At 49.2% G+C, this 21,106-nt stretch overlaps 1 protein-coding gene across 17 annotated transcripts in view; it reads left to right on the top strand.

Moving 5' to 3' along the window:
• The first annotated feature begins 16,340 nt into the window (after positions 1-16,340).
• Positions 16,341-21,106, top strand: part of GTF2I (general transcription factor IIi) — a 103,307-nt gene continuing 98,541 nt past the window's right edge. For 7 of the 17 annotated variants that reach the window (XM_034951429.3, XM_034951431.3, XM_034951430.3 and 4 more), the window contains exon 1: positions 16,343-17,112. The gene's annotated coding sequence lies outside the window, so the exon portion shown is untranslated. Of the gene's footprint in view, positions 17,113-21,106 lie in introns of all 17 variants that reach the window. The other 10 variants (XM_055114467.2, XM_034951428.2, XM_063605855.1 and 7 more) reach the window with 3 other exon arrangements.

Below are 21,106 nucleotides of genomic sequence, written 5' to 3'. Positions count from 1 at the left end.
TGAGCCACCACGCCTAGCCTATATTTTATTATTTTAGTTTAGTTTACTTTAGTTTCTATTTATTTATTTATTTATTTATTTATTTTTGAGACAGCGTCTCACTCTGTTGCCCAGGCTACAGTGCAAAGACATGATCTCAGCTCACTGCAACCTCCGCCTCCCGGGTTCAAGTGATTCTCCTGCCTCAGCCTCCCGAGTAGCTGGGACTACAGGCACCCACCACCACGCCAAGCTAATTTTTATATTTTTAATAGAGACGGGGTTTTACCATGTTGGCCAGGATGGTCTCAATCTCTTGACCTCGTGATCTGCCCGCCTCGGCCACCCAAAGTGCTGGGATTACAGGCATGAGCCACTGCGCCCGGCCAGTTTACTTTAGTTTCTTTTTTTCCTCTCTTTAAATTTTTTATGCACAAGTAGATTTTTTTTTTTTCTTTTGAGACAGGGTTTCTAGCACCAGGATGGAGTATACTGGTGCAATCATGGCTCACTGCAGCCTCTAACTCCTGACCTTAGGCAGTCCTCTTACCTTACCTCAGTAACATGATATAGGTTTTTGTTTGTTTGTTTGTTGTTTGTTTGTTTTTTTGAGACGGAGTCTCCCTCTGTCGCCTAGGCTGGAGTGCAGTGGCACGATCTCGGCTGACTGCAAGCTCCGCCTTCCGGGTTCACGCCATTATCCTGCCTCAGCCTCTTGAGTAGCTGAGACTACAGGCGCCTGCCACCACGCCCGGCTAATTTTTTGTATTTTTAGTAGAGACAGGGTTTCACCGTGTTAGCCAGGATAGTCTTGATCTCCTGACCTCATGATCTGCCCACCTCAGCCTCCCAAAGTGCTGGGATTACAGGCGTGAGCCACTGCGCCGGGCAATATAGGTTTTTATAAGAATTAAATCTATTATCAAGCCAGGTGTGGCCGCTCATGCCTGTAGTCCCAGCACTTTGGGAGACCAAGGCAGGCGGATCCCCTGAGGTCAGGAGTTCGAGACCAGCCTGGCCAACATGGTGAAACCCCGTCTCTGTTAAAAATACAAAAATTAGCTGGGCATTGTGGCAGGCATCCTATAATCTCAGCTACTTGGGAGGCTGAGGCAGGAGGAGTGCTTGAGCCCAGGGCAAGGCTACAGTGAGCTGTGATCACATCAGTGCTCTCTAGCATGGGAGAGAGAGTGAGACCCTGTCTCTCAAAACAAACAAACAAACTATGATAACTGAATAATAAAAAGACAAGCAACCTTCACAAAATGGGCAAGAAACACACATGACCAATGAGCAAAAGATGCTCCACTTCGTTTGTTATTAGGGTAATGCAAATCAGAATTACAGTGAGATATCTTTCATACCCATAGCAATCAGACAGGAAAAAGCAAAAGCAGAAAATAAGTATTGACAAGGATGTGGAGACACTGGAACCCTAGCGCATTGCTGGTGGGAGTGGAAAAATCATGCAGCCACTGTGGTACTTTGATGGTTCCTCAAAAAGTTAAATATAAAATTACCATGCGAGGCTGGGCACAGTGACTCACGCCTGTAATCCCAGCACTTTGAAAGGCCGAGGTGGGAGGATTGCTTGAGGTCAGGAGCTTGAGACCAGCTTAGCCAACATAGTAAAATCCCGTCTCTACTAAAAATACAAAAATTAGCCAGGCGTGGTGGAATTGTAGGTGGGACTACAGTCCCAGCTACTTGGGAGGTTGAGGCACTGCACTGCAGCCTGGGTGACAGAGTGAGAGAGACTTTGTCTCAAAAAAAAAAAAGAAAAAAGAAAAAGAAAAATGTCATGTGAGGCTGGGCATGGTGGCTCACGCCTGTAATCCCAGCACTTTGGGAGGCTGAAGTCGGAGGATTGCTTGAGGCCAGGATATCAAGACCAGTCTGGGCAACATAGTAAGACCCCATCTCAATTTTTTTTTTTTTTTTTTGAGACAGAGTCTCACTCTGGAGTACAGTGGCGTGATCTCAGCTCACTGCAACCTCCACCTCCGGGTTCAAGCGATTCTCCTGTCTCAGCCTCTCAAATAGCTGGTATTACAGGTGTGCACCACCATGCCCGGCTAATTTCTGCATTTTTAGTAGAGACGGGGTTTTACCATGTTGGCCAGGCTAGAAAAATATTTTTTTAATTAAAAAAAAAAAAAGAATTAGGGACCGGGCGCGGTGACTCACGCCTGTAATCCCAGCACTTTGGGAGGCCGAGGTGGGCGGATCATGAGGTCAGGAGCTCGAGACCAGCTTGGCCGACATGGTGAAATCCCATTGCTACTAAAAATACAAAAATTAGCTGGGCATGGTGGCTTGCACCTATAATCCCAGCTACTCAGGAGGCTGAGGCAAGAGAATCGCTTAAACCCTGGAGGCAGAGGTTGCAGTGAGCTGAGATCACGCCATTGCACTCCAGCGTGGGTGACACAGCGAGACACCGTCTCAAAAAAAAAAAAAGGTTAAAATGGCAAATTTCATGTCATGTATATTTTGCAAAAAGGAAAACAAATCCACACCAAACTGAGACTTTTTCTTCAACTAGTTAGAATGAGATTAAGTTAAAGGGAAACCTTTTCACGGTTTACTCCAGTGCCCTGTGGTTGCGCATGGAGGCAGGCTGGCTGGCTCAACACGACTGAGATCGGGATTACGGAGGTAACTCATGCTAACCAAGCTCCTACAGACTGAACTATAAAACTAGAGCACCTTTCCCCCATGCACAGTTTATAAGGGGAAACAGAATTGTCAGCTGGACTTAACAGAGCTTTCGTTCTAAGCTGTTTACGTTCTCTCCGTCTGCCAACTGCATGCATGGAAATCCCCATAGGGCGGCAGCTGCCCAGGGAAGGGATTGCATTAGGATTTAGCAATGTCATCGGTCCTGTCCCCCACCTCCTCATACTGGGGTACCCTCCCGAACACTCCCTTGCCCCACATACTTGTGGGATTTCAGAACCAGTGGGGAAGGGCACGGCTCTGAGTGCAGGGCGGAGGAGGACTTCTGCCACCTGGAAACCGAGGGCCTGGGGCTGCAGGGGAAGTGACCAGTGTCTGTGCTGCCAGGGAGCCCTGGGAGGTGGCCATTCAGAGGAGGGCAGCGGCGGGGGAAGGTGCCCACAGGCCACCAAAGGCCACAGCAGGCGCAAGGGCTTGGGGCCAGGAGGGACAGCCCTAAAGCCACCGTGAAAAGGATAGCCCTGGACAGCCAGGCTGACGCAGGAGAGAGAAAAAGATCTCGGTGTTGGAAGAGAGAGAGAGAGAGAGAGAGAGACACTAATTATTGGGGTGGGGAGGGCATTTCTCACTGTTGATTTTTAACACCGAAGACATTAAGAAAAAAAAAATTGTACTCCAGCCTGGGCAACAGAGTGAGACTCTGTCTCAAAAAACAGAAAAAGAAAAAAATTGGTAAGTTTCACTATGTAAAAATGAAACTTCAGTATAACGATACAAAAAAAGGCCGGGCACGATGGCTCATGCCTGTAATCCCAGCACTTTGGGAGGTGGAGGTGGGAGGATCACCTGAGGTCACGAGTTCGAGACCAACCTGGCCAACATGGTGAAACCCCATTTCTACTAAAAAAAAATACAAAATTAGCTGGGCGTGGTGGCAGGCGCCTGTAATCCCAGCCACTCGGGAGGCTGAGGCAGGAGAATTGCTTGAACCCAAGAGGCAGAGTTTACAGTGAGCTGAGATCACGCCACTGCACTCTAGCCTGGACAACAAAACGAGACTCTGTCTCAAAAAAAAAAAAAGCCACAAAAAGTCAAAAGACAAACAGCTACACATAACAAACAAAAGGCTTTTTTAAAGATAGGGTCTTGTTCTATCACCCAGGCTGAGTGCAGTGGTGCAACCTCAGCTCACTGCAGCCTCTGCCTCCCAGGCTCAAGCGATTCTCCTGCCTCAGCCTCCCAAGTAGCTAGGATTACAGGCATGCACCATCACACCCAGCTAATATTCCTATTTTTAGTAGAGATGGGGTTTCACCAGGCTGGTCTCAAGCTCCTGACCTCAGGTGATCCACCCACCTCGGCCTCCCAAAGTTCTGGGATTATAGGTGTGAACCACTGCATTGGGCCTTTCTTTTTTCATTTATAAAGCGCTTATACAAGAGAGTAAGGGAAAAAAGCAAAAGACCTGGACTGCGCGCGGTGGCTCACGCCTGTAATCCCAGCACTTTGGGAGGCCGAGGTGGGTGGATCACCTGGGTCGGGAATTCGAGAGCAGCCTGACCAACATGGAGAAACCCAGTCTCTAGTAAAAACACAAAATCAGCCAGGCGTGGTGGCACATGCCTGTAATCCCAGCTACTCGGGAGGCTGAGGCAGGAGAATTGCTTGAACCCAGGAGGCAGAGGTTGTGGTGAGCTGAGATCACACCATTGCACTCCAACGTGGGCGACAGAGCAAAACTCGGTCTCAAAAAACAAACAAACAAAAAAAGCAAAAGACCAAATTGTGAAATGCAAAAGACATCATGAATATTGTTCGCAGAAACAGAAATGCAAATGGTTAATAAAAATATAAAAAGATGCCCAACTTTGCTCACAATTAATGTACATGTCAGAATTGCTATAAAATGCTGCTTTCCCCCAGAAATGGGAAGGTATGGAGGATATGGACATTCTCTTTTCTTTTCTTTTTTTTTTTAAGACAGAGCCTTGCTCTGTCACCTAGGCTGGAGTGCAACAGCATGATATTGACTCACTGCAAACTCTGCCTCCTGGGTTCAAGCAATTCTTCTGCCTCAGCCTCCCGAGTGGCTGGGATTACAGGCACCCACCAACACACCTGGCTGATTTTTGCATTTTTAGTAGAGACAAAGTTTCATCATGTTGGCCGGGCTGGTCTCTAACGCTCGACCTCGTGATCCGCCTGTCTCGGCCTCTCAAAGTGCTGGGATTACAGGTGTGAGCTACCGCGCTGGGCCAATATGGACATTTTCATACCCTGTTCATTGTACAGTGGTCCAATCTTTTTGGAAAGAAAATTGGCAATGTGTATCAAAATTTTAGGTGCACAGATCCTTTGATAATGTTGATGCTAAGAATTTGCTTTAAAGATATACTCATGGATGGCCGGGTGCGGTGGCTCACGCCTGTAATCCCCACACTTTGGGAGGCCGAGGCGGGCGGATCACGAGGTCAGGAGATTGAGACCAGCCTGGCTAACACAGTGAAACCCCGTCTCTACTAAAAATACAAAAACAAAATTAGCTGGGCGTGCTGGCAGGCACCTGTAGTCCCGGCTACTCGGGAGGCTGAGGCAGGAGAATGGAGTGAACCTGGGAGGCGGAGCTTGCAGTGAGCTGAGATCATGCCACTGCACTCGAGCCTGTGCAACAGAGCAAGACTCCCTCTCAAAAAAAAAAAAAAAAAAAAAAAAGATATACTCATTGCCAGATGCCGTGGCTCACCCCTGTAATCCCAGCACTTTGGGAGGCTGAGGTGGAAGGATCACTTGAGCCCAGGAGTTTGAGACTAGCCTGGCCAACATGGCAAAACCCTATCTCTACGAAAATACAAAAATTAGCTGGGTGTGGTGGCGGATGCCTGTAATCTCAGCTACTCAAGAGGCTACGGCACAAGAATTGCTTGAACTCAGGAGGCAGAGGTTGCCATGAGCTGAGATTGTGCCACTGCACTCCAGACTGGGTGACACAGTGAGACTCCGTCTTAAAAAAAAAAAAAAAGATATAAGAGAATGCCAAGCCACTTAACATTGCAAAAATATAAGAAACAACTTAAATGTCCATCATTAGGGGACTGGTTAGAAAAATATGCATAGTATGATCTCATTTTTATACACATTAAAAGGATGTGTGTGTGCCAGTACAGGTTTTTGTTTGTTTGTTTCCTGAAAGGATGTCTTTGATTACAGGTACTAGAGGACTAAGAGAGTACACTCCCCCTTTTAAAAATCATATTCATGGCCGGGCGCGGTGGCTCACGCCTGTAATCCCAACACTTTGGGAGGCTGAGGCAGGCAGATGACTTGAGGTCAGGGGTTCGATATCAGCCTGGCCAACATGGTGAAACCCCGTCTCTACTAAAAATAAAAAAATTAGCCGAGCCAGGTGGTGCATGCCTGTGATCCCAGCTAACTCGGGAGGCTGAGGCAAGAGAATCGTTAGAACCCGGGTAGCAGAGGTTGCAGTGAGCTGAGATCATGTCATTGCACTCCAGCCTGGGCAAGAACAGCAAAACTCAATCTCAAAAAAAAAAAAAAAAAAAAAAAAAATCGTCCAGGCGCAGTGGCTCAAGCCTGTAATCCCAGCACTTTGGGAGGCCCAGGCGGGCGGATCACGAGGTCAGGAGATCGAGACCATCCTGGCTAAGACGGTGAAACCCCGTCTACACTAAAAATATAAAAAAATTAGCCGGGCGTGGTGGCGGGCACCTGTAGTCCCAGCTACTTGGGAGGCTGAAGCAGGAGAATGGCGTGAACCTGGGAGGCAGAGGTTGCAGTGGGCCGAGATCGCGCCTCTGCACTCTAGCCTGGGTGACAGAGTGAGACTCTGGCTTAAAAAAAAAAAAAAAAATCACATTCATAGCTAGGCACGGTGGCTCATCCCTGTAATCCCAGCACTTTGGGAGGCTGAGGTGGGCAGATCACTTGAGCCTAGGAGTTCCAGACCAGCCTGGGCAACATGGCAAGACCCTGTCTCTACAAAAAAATACAAAAATTAGCTGGGCGTGGTGGTGTGCACCTGTAGTCCCAGCTACTTAGGAGGCTGAGGTGGGAGGATCACTTGGGACCAAGAGATAGAGGCTACAGTGAGCAGTGATTGTACCCCTGCACTCTAGCCTGGGTAACAGAGCCAGACACTGTCTCAAAAAATAATAATAATAACAAATAGAAAAATTAAAATCATATTCATCTTACTTTGTTTTTTAAAAATTCATTCATCCTAGGATGGGTGCAGTGGCTCACGCCTGTAATCCCAGCACTTTGGGAGGCCGAGGTGGGAGGATCACCTGAGGTCAGGAGTTCGAGACCAGCCTGATCAACATGGAGAAGCCCTGTCTGTAATAAAAATACAACATTAGCCGGGCATGGTGGTGCATGCCTGTAATCCCAGCTACTTGGGAGGCTGAGGCAGGAGAATCACTTGAACCCGAGAGGTGGAGGTTGTGGTGAGCCGAGATTGCGCCATTGCACTCCAGCCTGGGCAACAAGAGCGAGACTCCGTCTTTAAAAAAAAAATTAGCCCAGTGTGGTGGTGCACACCTGTGGTCCTCGCTACTTGGTGGGGGTTGAGGCAGGAGAATTGCTTGATCCTGGGAGGTGGATGTTGCAATGAGCTGAGATCATGCAACTGCACTCCAGCTTGGGTGACAGAGTGAGACTTCGTCTCAAAATAAATAAATAATTAATTAATTAAAAAATCCACCCATCCTTTACTTTTCATTGCAAATGCTACTTTCTTTTTTCGAGACAGAGTCTTGCTCTGTTGCCCAGGCTGGAGTGCAGTGGCGCTATCTCGGCTCACTACGAGCTCCGTCTCCTAGGTACACACCATTCTCCTGCCTCAGCCTCCCAAGTAGCTGGGACTACAGGTGCCTGCCACCATGCCTGGCTAATTTTTTTGTATTTTTAGTAGAGACGGGTTTTCACCGTGTTAGCCAGGATGGTCTCCATCTGCTGACCTTGTGATCTGCCCGTCTCGGCCTCCCAAAGTGCTGGGATTACAGTCGTGAGCCACCGCACCTGGCTGCAAATGCTACTTTCTCCATGAAAAATTTTCTGCTTTGTGTCTAGCTTTCTTGTGCCATCTTGACACATTTACCTGAGTGTATATTGTATTTGATTCATTCGTCATATCTGCTTGAATCAGATGGTTATTGCTGGTGAATAGACAACAGTATTTAAGAATTCGGGCTTTGGATCCGAGCAGGTTTAGATCAAAATCTGATTGTGCCATCTGTGTATCCCAGGCTGAGTACTGAGCCTTTCTGAGCCTCTTTAGCATGAGGGTGGAGGGGCATTCGGAGCACTTGCCACAAAGGCAGCAAGCAATGAGATAATCTATTAAGTGTCGAGCCTGGTGTGTGGCTCCAAGGACTGCTCAATACATGTCAGCCATAATCACATGTTTCTGGAGAGCACAGATGGTCTTGCAGGCTTTCCAGAATATAGTAGGTGTTCAGATTCTTTCTTGATACTCATTGGTGCCCCTCGCTTTCTTCCATTATCTCCGGGTCAGTCTGAGCTCATCTGGGATTGGAAAACACAGCAGGCTGGTATGAATGAAGTCAGCCTACAGCCCCAGGTACAAGCCAGAGTGTGGTCAGCCCCCTCTCTAGGTTTAGGGGGAAGGGAATGGATAATTAACACTTTCTCACTGCTGGGAAAACAATGAAAAGTACTTGATAGTGGGTTAATTTCTTTTTCTTTTTTCTTTTTTTCATACAGAGTTTCACTCTGTCCCCCAGGCTGGAGTGCAGTGGCGTGATCTCAGCTCACTGCAACCTCCACCTCCCGGGTTTAGGCGATTCTCCTGCCTCAGCCTCCCAAGTAACTGGGATTACAGGCACCTGCCACCATGCCCGGCGAATTATTGTATTTTTAGTAAAGACAGGGTTTCACCATGTTGGCCAGGCTGGTCTTGAACTCCTGACCTCAGATGATCCGTCCGCCTCGGCCTCCCAAAGTGCTGGGATTACAGGTGTGAACCACCGTGCCTGGCCAGATGGTGGGTTAATTTCACTTTTGAATAGCATCATTCTGATTGGCTTTTCATCCTCCTTCCAACCCACTGTTCAAAAATTCCCTTTATTATTTGATGAAAACTTTCCCAAGTGGGTCATCTACCTTAAGTGTAATAAACACCAGGTCTTGAAGGGGTTAAAAAAGGTTGCTATGATTCACCAGAAAAAGAGGAAAGGCTTGGTAAACGAAATGCTAAAGAATCAAGAAACTGGTAGTTAGGTCCACGGTGGAAACAAAAAGAGAAAAGGAAGGATGCAGGTATTTGTTGTCAGCATTTAACCTAGATTTTTCTTCTCTTGATTTTATGACTATGTTGCAAAGCTATAGGTTGTCTATATTTTATATATATATATATATATATATATGGAATTGTTCTAACATCTATAACAATATACCGTAATAAAAGTTATGTGACTGTGGTCTGTCTCTGCCTCTGTCTCAAAAATATCTTCTTGTACTGAACTCAGCTATTTTTGGACCGCGGTTGACCGTGGGTAACTGAAACTGCAGAAAGCGAAACTGCAGATAAGAGGGGGAACTACGGTAGACGCCACCCACCCGTTAGTCACTTGGGAGCCGTCTGGGTTATCAGATCGACTGTCTGCAAGTATTGCATTGTTTGTGTTCAAATCACCCTTATTTTCCATCATAATGGCCCCAAAGCACAAGAGTAGTGATGCTGGGAATTTGGATAGGCCAAAGAGAAGCCGTAAAGTGCTTCCTCTAAGTGAAAAGGTGAAAGTTCTCGACTTAATCAGGAAAGACAAAAAATCCTATGCTGAGGTTGCTAAGATCTACGGGAAGAATGAATCTTCCATCCGTGAAATTGTGAAGAAGGAAAAAGAAATTCGTGCTAGTTTTGCTGTCTCACCTCCAACTGCTAAAGTGACGGCCACAGTGCGCGATAAGTGCTTAGTTAAGATGGAACAGGCACTGCATTTGTGGGTGGAAGAGATGAACAGAAAACATGTCCCCATTGACAGCAACATGTTGCGCCAGAAAGCCTTGAGCCTATACCAAGACTTCAGCAAGGGATGCTCTGAAACTGACACCAAGCCATTTACTGCGAGTAAGGGATGGTTACACAGATTCAGGCATAGATTCTCACATCATTACAAGAAGAAGAAGAAGGGTGAGTACAGTACAAGTTATTTTGAGAAAGAGGAGAGAGAGAGAGAGAGATGGATCATATTCGCCTAACTTAGTACTTGCTATACTTGTTCTATTTTGTTATCATTGTTGTTAATTTCTTCCTGTGCCTAATTGGATTTGGTATTATCCAAGGTTTCAGGCATCCACTAGCCATCTTGGAATGTGTCCCCCACAGATAAGAGGGGACTACTGTATTCGCTCTCTCTCTCTCTCTTTTTTAACTTTTATTTTAGGTTCATGGGTACATATGCAGGTTTGTTATATAGGTAAACTTGTGTCACCAGCGTTTGTTGTACAGATTATTTTGCCACCCGGGTACTAAGCCTATCTAATAGTTATTTTTTTTCTGCTCCTCATCCTTCTCCCACTGAGGCGGGCGGATCACCTGAGGTTGGGAGTTCGAGATCAGCCTCACCAACACGGAGAAACCCCGTCTCTACTAAAAATACAAAATTAGCCGGGTATGGTGGCGCATGCCTGTAATCCCAGCTACTCGGTACGCTGAGGCAGGAGAATCGCTTGAACCCGGGAGGCAAAGGTTGCGGTGAGCCGAGATCACGCCATTGCACTCCAGCCTGGGCAACAAGAGCGAAACTCTGTCTCAAAAAAAGAAAGAAAGAAAGAAAAGAAACATGGATTTTTTTCATATTAAAAAAAATGTTTTGAATGCTAAATAATACCATCTAATATTTATATAACACGTACCCAAGTTGATAAAGTATTTTCATCTACATATCATCTGATTTCCCCAAATCCCTGGAGGAGGCAGAGAAAATACTATGGAGGTTTTATTTTTAACAACTTAAATTTAGAGCTTTATATTTAAAAACTTAAATTTTAAAACTTCAAAAAACAACGACAATGTTAACCTAATCCTAAATAGCAGATAAAATTCATCTAAATCCTGCTACCCCAACAAAGAAAACTGTTTATTTCAACTGGTGCTACATGAATATTCGTTTTACTGTGTCAGCCAGATGCTCACACAAAAGGCAGAGCTGGAGCTGGAAGGTCTATTTAGATCACACCTACATTATTAATTGTTATGAATAAATTATAACTTGCATTTAGTTTTTTTTTCCCACCTTTGGATTAATTCTAAGAACCATACATACTGGAAAAGGTCGTCATTTACTCAGGATTCTAAATATTCAAATTATTCAAACAAAAAACCGTTCAAAAACAGTGTTTTATAATCAGTATTAAAAAATATCATTGTGGTTGGATGTGTTGGCTCATGCCTGTAATCCCAGCACTTTGCGAGGCTGAGGCAGGCAGATTACAAGGTCAGGAGTTTGAGACCAGCCTGACCAACATGGTAGAATCCCGTCTCTACCAAAAATACAGAAATTAGCCGGGCGTGGTGGTGCTTGCCTGTAATCCCAGCTACTCAGGAGGCTGAGGCAGGAGAATCACTTGAACATGGGAGGCGGAGGTTGCAGTGAGCCGAGATCACGCCACTGCTCTCCAGCATGGGATACAGAGTGAAACTCTGTCTTAAAAGAAAACAAACAAAAGAAAAAGTGGCTGGGCACGGTGGCTCATGCCTGTAATCCCAACACTTTGGGAGGCCGAGGTGGGCGGATCATGAGGTCAGGAGTTCGAGACCAGCCTGACCAACATGGTGAAACCCTGTCTCTACTAAAAATACAAAAATTAGCTGGGCCTGGTGGCACGCACCTGTAATCCCAGCTACTCAGGAGGTTGAGACAGGAGAATTGCTTGAACCCGGGAGGCGGAGGTTGCAGGAGCCGAAATCGCGCCATTGCACTCCAGCCTGGGCAACTGGAGTGAGAGACCTTGTCTCAAAACAAAAAGCAGAAAACAAAAAAACAGAGTATCTGAACTTTCACCAGAATTATGGTTTTGGGCAATCTGGTCTGGGCGCAGTGGCTGAAAGTGCAGTGGCAGCACTTTGGGAGTCCGAGGTGGAAGGATCACCTGGGCTTAGGAGTTTGAGACCAGCCTGGCCAACATGACCATGTTGGTGAAACCTCGTCTTTACTAAAAATCCAAAAATTAGCCGGGTGTGGTGGTGTGCACCTATAATCCCAGCTACTCGAGGGCCTGGGGCAGGAGAATCACTTGAACCTGGGAGGTGGAGGTTGCAGTGAGCTGAGCTTGTGCCACTGCACTCCAACCTGTGTGACAGAGTAAGACTCCATCAAAAAAAAAAATAATAATAATAAATAAATAAAATATAATATAATATATGAGAGACGGTGGGTGCAGGTGCTCTCGCCTATAATCATAGCACTTTGGAAGGCTGAGGCAGGAGGATTGCTTGAAGCCAGGAGTTTGGAACCAGCCCGGTCAACATAGCAAGACTCCATCTCTACCAAAAAAAAAATGATATAACAGAGTCACCAAAAGAGTATTCAGTTTGGATTAAAAAAAAATCTTTAAAAAGAGCATATGATCCCAACAACAGAGATCTCAACAAAGTGGCATAACCACCGTTCTGTCACCGTGGGCTTTCAGGGGTTCCTATGCAGGGTCCCATGATCACGTGCTATTTCTTTTTTCTTTTCTTTTCTTTTTTTTTTTTGAGATGGAGTCTCGCTCTGTCTCCCAGGCTGGAGTGCAGTGGCGCGATATCGGCTCACTACAACCTCCGCCTCCCGGGTTCAAGCAGTTCTCTGCCTCAGCCTCCCGAGTAGCTGGCATTACAGGCGCCTGCCACCACGCCCGGCTAATTTTTTGTATTTTTAGTAGAGACAGGTTTCACCATCTTGAGACGGAGTCTCGCTCTTTTGCCCAGACTGGAGTGCAATGGCGCGATCTCAGCTCACTGCAACCTCTGCCTCCCCGGTTCAAGCGATTCTGCTGCCTCAGCCTCCCGAGTAGCTGGGATTACAGGCACATGCCACCATGCTCGGCTAATTTTTTTTGTATTTTTAGTAGCGATGGGGTTTCTCCATGTTGGCCAGGCTGGTCTCAAACTCCTGACCTCGTGATCCTCCCACTTCGGCCTCCCAAACTGCTGGGATTACAGGCATGAGCCACGGCGCCAATCACATGCTATTTCAAAGCAGTCAACGAAGCTCTAAGCCCAGAGTCTAAGCGAAGATGCATCTAAGTTGGTGGAAGTGCTCACATGGGGTCCAGATCCATCTCTAGCTTGGCCAAGGCCCATTTGACTTGGCTTTGTTTCCCACCAAACAGAAGAATGGAAAAGTCACATCATATGGACGCTTATCTGAAGACTAAGCTAAACATTAACAAAAAGAGAGGGGGAAATAATTGAAATAACATGGATGGTTCTGCCAGCTGTTGGACTCTGTACTTATGTCCTGACTGACCATGAGCTGAGAGCCGCAAATCTGCTCTTGCTGAAGCCCCAGTCCAGTCTGCATCTCTTGGTATATGCATCCTGTGATTCTAGTATTTTTTTTTTTTTTTGAGACGGAGTTTCGCTCTTGTTGTCCATGCTGGAGTGCAATGGCATGATCTCGGCTCACCACAACCTTTCCCTCCCAGGTTCAAGTGATTCTCCTGCCTCAGCCTCCTGAGTAGCTGGGATTACAGGCATGCGCCACCACGCCCGGCTAATTTTATATTTTTAGAAGAGATGCGGTTTCTCCATGTTGCTGAGGCTGGTCTCGAACTCCTAACCTCAGGTGATCTGCCTGCCTCGGCCTTCTAAAGTGCTGGGATTACAGGCATGAGCCACTGTGCCCAGCCCGATTCTAGTCTTTAAAGGAGGATTTCCTGGCTGGGTGCAGTGGTTTACGCCTGTAATCTCAGCACCTTGGGGGGCTGAGGCAGGCGGATCACTTGAGGTCAGGAATTTGAGACCAGACAGACCAACATGGTGAAACCCTGTCTCTACTAAAAATCCCAAAATTAGCCGGGCATGGTGGTGCATACCTGTAATCCCAGCTACTTGGGAGGCTGAGGCAGCAGAATCGCTTGAGCCCAGGAGTTGGAGGTTGCAGTGAGCCAAGATCGCACCACTGCACTCCAGCCTGGGCACCAGAGTGAGACCCCGTCCCCTCCCAAAAAAATCAATAAATAAAATAAAGGAGGACTTCCTACTACATCATTTTTAGACACAAATCAACTATTATTTTTCATCTGTTGCCCAATCCCCAAAACAGTAATCTGATCCTACATTTGAAAAAAAAACCTGGGCCCAGTGCAGTGCCTCATGCCTGTAATCCCAGCACTTTGGAGGCCACGGCAGGAGGCTCATTTGAGCCCAGGAAGTCAAGACCAGCCTGGGCAACATAGTGAGACCCGTCTCTACAAAAAACGAAATTAGCTGGGTGTGGTGGCACATACATGTTGTCCCAGGCATTTGGGAGGCTAAGGTGGGAGGATGGCTTGAATCTGGAGTTGGGGGCTGCAGTGAGCTGTGATCGAACCATTGCAGTGCAGCCTGGGTGATACAGTAAGACCCTGTCTCAAAAACAGGAAAAAAAAAAAAAAGGAAAACAAAACCCCAGCTTTGCAGAGAGATAGTATCCAAAGTGATTTATAACAATGGCCACAATTAATGTAGTATCTATACCACTAAGATGAAGGAGAAATTGGTCAATGAATAGTGACAAGTGTTCCAACAAGCCGCAGTGAGCCAGACCTTAATGAAGACAGAACACGCAAGATCTTTATGACTGTAACACATGAATTTGAGGGTTACAAACCTTAATGGCAAAATGCTCAGAAAAACGCTTTGTCTGCATACACATTGCCTCAACAGAGACAGCTTTCTGACTAGAGGTAATTCAAAACCAGCTCATGTTGACCTAACCGTTTTAGGAATTGCTTCAGTCTCAAAGAAGTTGGAGTTGTTTATGAAGAGGCAGCAAAATTCCACTGTGGGCCCGGTGCGGTGCTCACGCCTGTAATCTCAGCACTTTGGGAGGCTGAGGCAGGCAGATCACTTGAGGTCAGGAGTTCGAGAACAGTCTGGGCAACATGGTGAAACCCGTCTCTACTAAAAATACAAAAATTAGCTGGGCGTGGTAGTGCACGCCTATAATCCTAGCTACTCAGGAGGCTGAGGCAGGAGAATCACTTGAACCCGGGAGGTAGACGTTGCCGTGAGCCGAGATCGCGCCACTGCACTCCAGCGTGGGCGACGGAGCGAGGCTCGGTCTCAAAAAAAAATACCACTGTGAACCACTAAACAAATTCATAGAAGAAAGGAACTACCTTCCAAACGTTTTCACGATGATAAGGGTCATCTTGGCTAAATAAACTTCTGCCTTGCTAACTCACTTTGTAACACCCCCCCAAATTCTACTCCACGACTCCACTATACCCAGGAAATCCTTTCCCTGACCCCTCCAGGTGGAGACACCACTCTCTCAACAAAAGATACTCACTGAAGTCCACAGCAGCTGAAATCTGCATCTCGTAGACTGGCTGCTCTTACTAGAGTGAGTTATAGGCTTCTCAAGAGTTAAATTTGTTCCTAAATATATGTCAGTGGCACGTGGTATTGGGAATAGAGAATTTAATTAAATATTACTAAATGTCAATGAAATACAAGTGCAAAAAGAAAGTTGCTCTTGTGCAAACTTAATGAATGACTTTCGAGACAATCGACAAAAGAGAGTCACAATCTTATTAGGCAAGGACCGAAGGGATCCTAGACATTGTCCGGGAAATCGCAAAAATTCAGGCTTCTGTAATCAGATTGCTTCTCCGGTGAGCTTTACGCTCTCCATGTATTTTTCAAAAAAATCCAACATGAAAATTCTAGAGGAGGCTTTATTGGGTGCGGTCTGTGCAAGAGAGACGATGGGGAATGCCAATCGGAGAACCCAGATTGAAAGGAAAGGTTTTTTGGACCCACATCAAAAGACTGGCTGCTCGGAAAGTTTTCTCGCTAGCGACAAAGGCTTGGAGGCTGGAAAAAGCGTCGTGGTCGCCACCTACCGAGAAGCGGCGGGTGGGGGGAGGATGGCCGTCGTGGCCCGAATCCCCAGTGGGTGGTACTGGGTGGGGGGGCGGGCGGGAATAAAAAAACCACTCAATCTCGTGCTTTACATAAACATCTAAAAATCGTCGGCCTCGGGGTTGTAAAGTTTTGGAGTTTAACTTAGGTGAACAGTAATGTCTCTCCATTTTCAAAACCCACCGGCTAATTCAAGTTGAGAAGCAAAAAATAGTGGTACGGGGAGGAGTTTGAGTTAAATCGCATCGCGGTTGACAGAACAAAACAGGAGCTACGAGTCAGGATTTCTGCTCCCACTCCCTTGCAAGTTTCCTTCCAAATCCTGAGGGAGAGACAGAGGCGGAGGGTCTGGGGGAGGAATTAAAACACAAGGTCTCCTCCCCTCTCGCCTGTCCGAACTTGGGGGCAAGGGTCTCTTTGGAGGCCAGCTTGGAAAACACTAGAGAGGAGTTCTTTGTGTCCTGGAGGGTGGTGCAAGGCGGAAGGACTCCCCTTTTGCAGAGCACGGAGGGCGACGGGCCGGCCCGGGGCTCCCCGGCTTTTGCAGCGTCCCTGCCTCGCAATTTGCAAGGAATGTGGGGTGCAAGAGCAAGTGGGGGACTTGGACGGCGGCTGGCGCTTGGTGGGGACGAGGCCGGAGCCACCACCCGTCCAGATTTCCGTTTCTGCACCCCGGCTCCCCTCCCCCACCCGGGCGGCCGCGCAGGCCCCAGGTGCAGCCATGTTCTCGCTCCCACCACCCTCGCCTCCATTGACAGCCCTTGCTGGAGAGGGCCGGGCGCCGCGCTTGCCTCGTCCTCGGGTTCGGGGCTAGCCGGCGCGGTGCTTCCTGGGAGTTGTAGTCCACGGCCGCCGCCGCCGCGTTGACGGGGAACGCACCCGAAACTACAACTCCCGCTGGGCGGCGCTGCGGATGCGCAGGCGCAACGCGCCTTCGAGGAACAAAAAAAAAAAAAAAAAAAAAAAAGAGAAAAAAAAGAAAAAAAAAGGAGGAGGAGGAGGAGGGTGAGAGAGAAGCTGGGAGAGCAGAGAAAAGGGGCCACCGGTCGCCCCCCCGCTTCCCCGCACGCGCTCTCCAGCCGCGGCCGCCCGCCTGCCGCGGTCACCCCGGCCTCTGCCTCTGTCCCCCAGTGATCGGATCAAGGCGCTGAGCGAGGCCCTGCCTGCGGGGCGGCCATGCGGCGGTGACAGGAGCGCGACCGACACGCACGGGCCCCTCGCCCCCTCTCGTCTCCCGTCCGCTCGCCAGCTCCCCTCAGCCGAGGCTGCTCCGCGGCGGCCGCAGCCCGCGCGCGGCCCACACTCGCCTCCCCTCGGCACCCCCGGCCCCGGAGCTGCCTGGAGGCGGCCGCACTCGGGTGAGTCCCTCTCGCCTCATCCCCGCGCCCCCCGCCCCCGCCTCGGGGGCCATTGCGAGCGGGGGCCTTTATTGGAGACTTTGCCCCGCCGGGGCCTGCAGGGACAGGGGCCTGGGAGCCGCGGCCCGCCGCGCGCGGTGTGGGGCCTTGGGGGGCGCCCGTGCCGCCTCCCCCTACCCCCACCCCCACCGCCTCGCCGGGTCTCGAGCCCCGCCGGCCTTGGCAGTGGCCGAAACGAGGCGATGGGGGTGGGGCGGCACGGACGCGGTCGCGGGGGACGACAGTGGCACGCGCGCGCCTCAGTGCGCGTGGGGGAGGGGCGCGCGCGCCGACCGGCGTGCGGTGGGGGGGCGCCTCGCGCGTGCGATCCCGCGCGCGAGCGAGCGAGCGGCCCTGCGGGCTGCGCATGCCCCGCCGCGCTGATTGGCCGGCTAGGCGGTGCGGGGGCGCGCGCGGTGCCAGGCCCGAGCCGTCGTGGGGTCGCGCTCGCCTGGTGTATCTGGGGCTCCTGCGCCGGGGCAGCAGACGCGCGGGATTGGCCAACCGGCGCGGGGGCGGGGCCGCGCGTTGCCTGGTAACTGCGGCGGGCGGGGGAGCGGGAGCGCTGTCCCCCGCCCCGCCCCGCTCCCAGGTGGAGTCCGCAGTGGGCTTTGTCCCGGGCCGGCCCGGCGCGCCTGCCCCGCGGGGCCTGTTCTTTGGGGGAAATAAACACAATGACCGGAAGGAAAACTTCAGCTTTAGGCCATGAAAATTAAGTCGTCTGGGTTCGGCCTGCACCCAGACGACGGGAGTGCAGAGGAAGAAGGAAAATGAAATGGAAAAAGCTGTCTCCTTCCCGCTCCCTGACTTCTCCACTTTTTCTTAATCCAGCTTTTGCTTTTTCGTGTAGCGAATTTTGTCCTCCCCAGGTTATGGATTTGCGCTGATTTGCGGCTGGGGATGTTCACAGGTGGGGTGCTGTTGGAGTAGTGTCCACTCTTGCCGATGCGCAGCTCTTGCTGACTACTGACCTCCTTTTTTAAAAAAAAATTATTTGTGGAGATGCGTTCTCACTTTGTTGCCCAGGTTGGTCTTGAACTCCTAGGCTCAACCGATCCTCCCACCTTGGCCCCCCGTAGTGCTGGGATTACAGGTGTGAGCCATCGCTTTCGGCTTAATTTTCTTTTTTTTTTAGAAACAGGGTCTCTCTATGTTGCCCTGGCTGAAGCGCAGAGTGGCACAATCATAGCACATTGCAGCCTCCAACACCTGGGCTCCAGCGATCCTCCTGCCTCAGCCTCCTCAGTGGCTGGGACTACAGGCGCATGCCATCATGCCCTGCTAATTTTTTTTTTTGAGATGGAGTCTCACTCTGTGGCCCAGGCTGAAGTGCACTGGCGTGATCTCGGCTCACTGCAACCTCTGCCTCCCGGGTTCAAGCCGTTCTCCTGCCTCAGCCTCCTGAGTAGCTGGGATTACAGGCGTGCCCACCACGCCCGGCTAATTTTTATATTTTTAGTAGAGATGGCGTTTCACCATGTTGGCCAGGCTGGTCTTCAACTCTTGAATCAAGCTCAAAGCAATCGGCCCGCCTCGGCCTGCCACCAAAGTGCTGGGATTACAGGCGTGAGCCACCGCCCTGGGTCACGCCTGGCTAATTTTTAATTTTTTTTTAGAGATGGGGTCTTCTTGTGTTGCCTAGGCTGGTCGGGAACTCCTGGACTCTGGTGATCCTCCCGTTTAGGCCTCCCAAAGTGGTGGGAGTACAGGCTTGAGCCACCACGCTGGGCCTCATCTCTTTTAAATTCAACTTTGCCGCAGACAATGGCTTGATCAGCCAACAGTGCAGAGGAGAAGTCTCCAGTCCTTCAGGGAACAAAAGGGGAAGTTAGTTTGCAAATGAGAACGTGCAGGTAGAGTGCCCTGCGGAGGCGGGGTCTTCTCCCCAGGCTGAGGCCTGTGGTGTGGGATGACCGATTTTATTTCCTGCTGCAGGATTTTTCTGTGGCTGCTACCTTGGCTTTCGTTTCTCCTCCTTCTTGAGATCTTTGTCTTTTGGCTGGAATGACATTTTTCAGGCTATGGAAATCTTTCTTGCTCATATGCAGCCACTTCCTTAAGGTCTTCTCTTTTTTTTTTTTTTTTTTTGCTGTTGTTGTTGAGAGGGTTTCGTTCTATCCCCCCAGGCTGGAGTGCAGTGGCGCGATCTTCGCTCACTGCAACCTCCACCTCCCGGGTTCAAGCGATTTTCCTGCCTCAGTCTCCCCCGAGTAGCTGGGATTACAGGCTCCTGCCCCCAAGCCCGGCTAATATTTGTAGTTTTAATAGAGACGGTGTTTCGCCATGTTTGTCAGGCTGGTCTTGAACTCCTGACTTCAGGTGATCCGCCTGCCTCGGTCTCCGAAAGTGCTGGGATTACAGGCGTGAGCCACCGCTCCCGGCCTGTGGTCTTCTCTTATATTGCATAGTCAGAGTTTGTTCCTTCTTAGTCTCCCAATCAACTTGTGTGCCCTTCCTCGCAGGGCACCTTTATTTTCTCTCTTTTTTTTCCTTTTCCTTTTCCTTTTTCTTTTCTTTTCTTTTCTTTTTTTTTTTTGGAAGCGGAGTTTCGCTCTCGTTGCCCAGGCTGGAGTGCAGTGGCGCGATCTCGGCTCACTGCAACCTCCGCCTCCCGGGTTCAAGCGATTCTCCTGCTTCAGACTCCTGAGTAGCTGGGATTACAGGAGCGCTCCACCACGCCCGGCTAAGGGGACTTTTATTTTCCTCTGCATCTAGCCTAGTCACTGGGTGTTGAGCTCGTAGGGGCAGGGACAAGAAGCCTTTTCCTCCTTTGTCTTTCTCCCTCCACTTCCCCCTCCAGTTTGGCATCGTCCTCGTGCCTTGCCGGTGGTAGCAATGCTGCTTACATTTGAGTGTCTTCCGTGCCCCCTCCATGGCTCTTGAGCGCTTTGGATGTACAGTATTTTTCTTATTTAATCTTTGTGACAAGTCTGTAATTCTATTCTATAGAGCGGAACAAGTCTAGAGAAGTTGGAGAGTTCTGTACTCTTGCTTGCCTAGCACATGAACCTGGCCAGTGTGACTCAACCCCTAAGCCGAGGTTCTGAAACCACCGCGCCTGGGCGTCCCCGGGAGAGCTGGCATGTGCGGACTCTGCTTGCTGGGCCCTACCTCCCAGGCTGATTCTGCAGGTCTGGGGAGTTGCCCCACAATTTGCATTTCGATTAGCTCCCCAGGTGGTGTTGATGGTGGCTGCTCCCCGGACAGCCCTTTGAGAACCATTCACAATGGTGCAAAATGAAGGGAGAGAAATTTATTGGAGATATTTGCTTTTTCTTACTTTAAAATTAGATCTTGGCCGGGTGCGGTGGCTCACACCTGTAATCCCAGCACTTTGGGAGGCCGAGGGAGGTGGAACACCTGAAGTCAGGAGTTGGAGACCAGCCTGCCAACATGGCGAAACCCCGTCTGTACTAAAAATACAAAAATTAGCCGGGTGTGGTGGCATGCATATGTAGTTTCAGCTACTTGGGGAGGCTGAGGCAGGGGGATCTCTTGAACCCAGGAGGCGGAGGTTGCAGTGAGATGAGATCTCACCACTGCACTCCAGCCTGGGCGACAGAGCGAGACTGTGTCTCAAAAAAAAAAAAAATAATAAAATAAAATAAAATTAGATGTTAAAGAATGAAAAATAATTCGGACGACTGACTGTAGATTGCTCAGAAAACTGGCTGAGAGTTGAGAATTCCTGTTAGCCATGATTAGAAAAGTTAAAAGTTTCATAAGTCTCCAGTTTAAAAAGGGGCCATGGATTTAAGTGTGGAATAAAATGGGAAATCTTTGGAAGTTTGGCTTTTTTCCCACTCTGATTTATTTATTAATTTAGTCGCAGCACGGGCATTTGTTACATTATCCTCTTCAGATGCCCAAAGTCTGCCACACCACCACACAGAAGGTTTGAGTGATAGGACCACAGCTTGTAGTTTTGGCCCTTGGAGGTAGGGGGGTTGGGGAG

This window comes from Pan paniscus, chromosome 6 (genome assembly GCF_029289425.2).
Source record: "Pan paniscus chromosome 6, NHGRI_mPanPan1-v2.0_pri, whole genome shotgun sequence".
Taxonomy (NCBI): Eukaryota; Metazoa; Chordata; class Mammalia; order Primates; family Hominidae; genus Pan; species Pan paniscus.
This window is presented reverse-complemented; position numbering and strand designations above follow the sequence as displayed.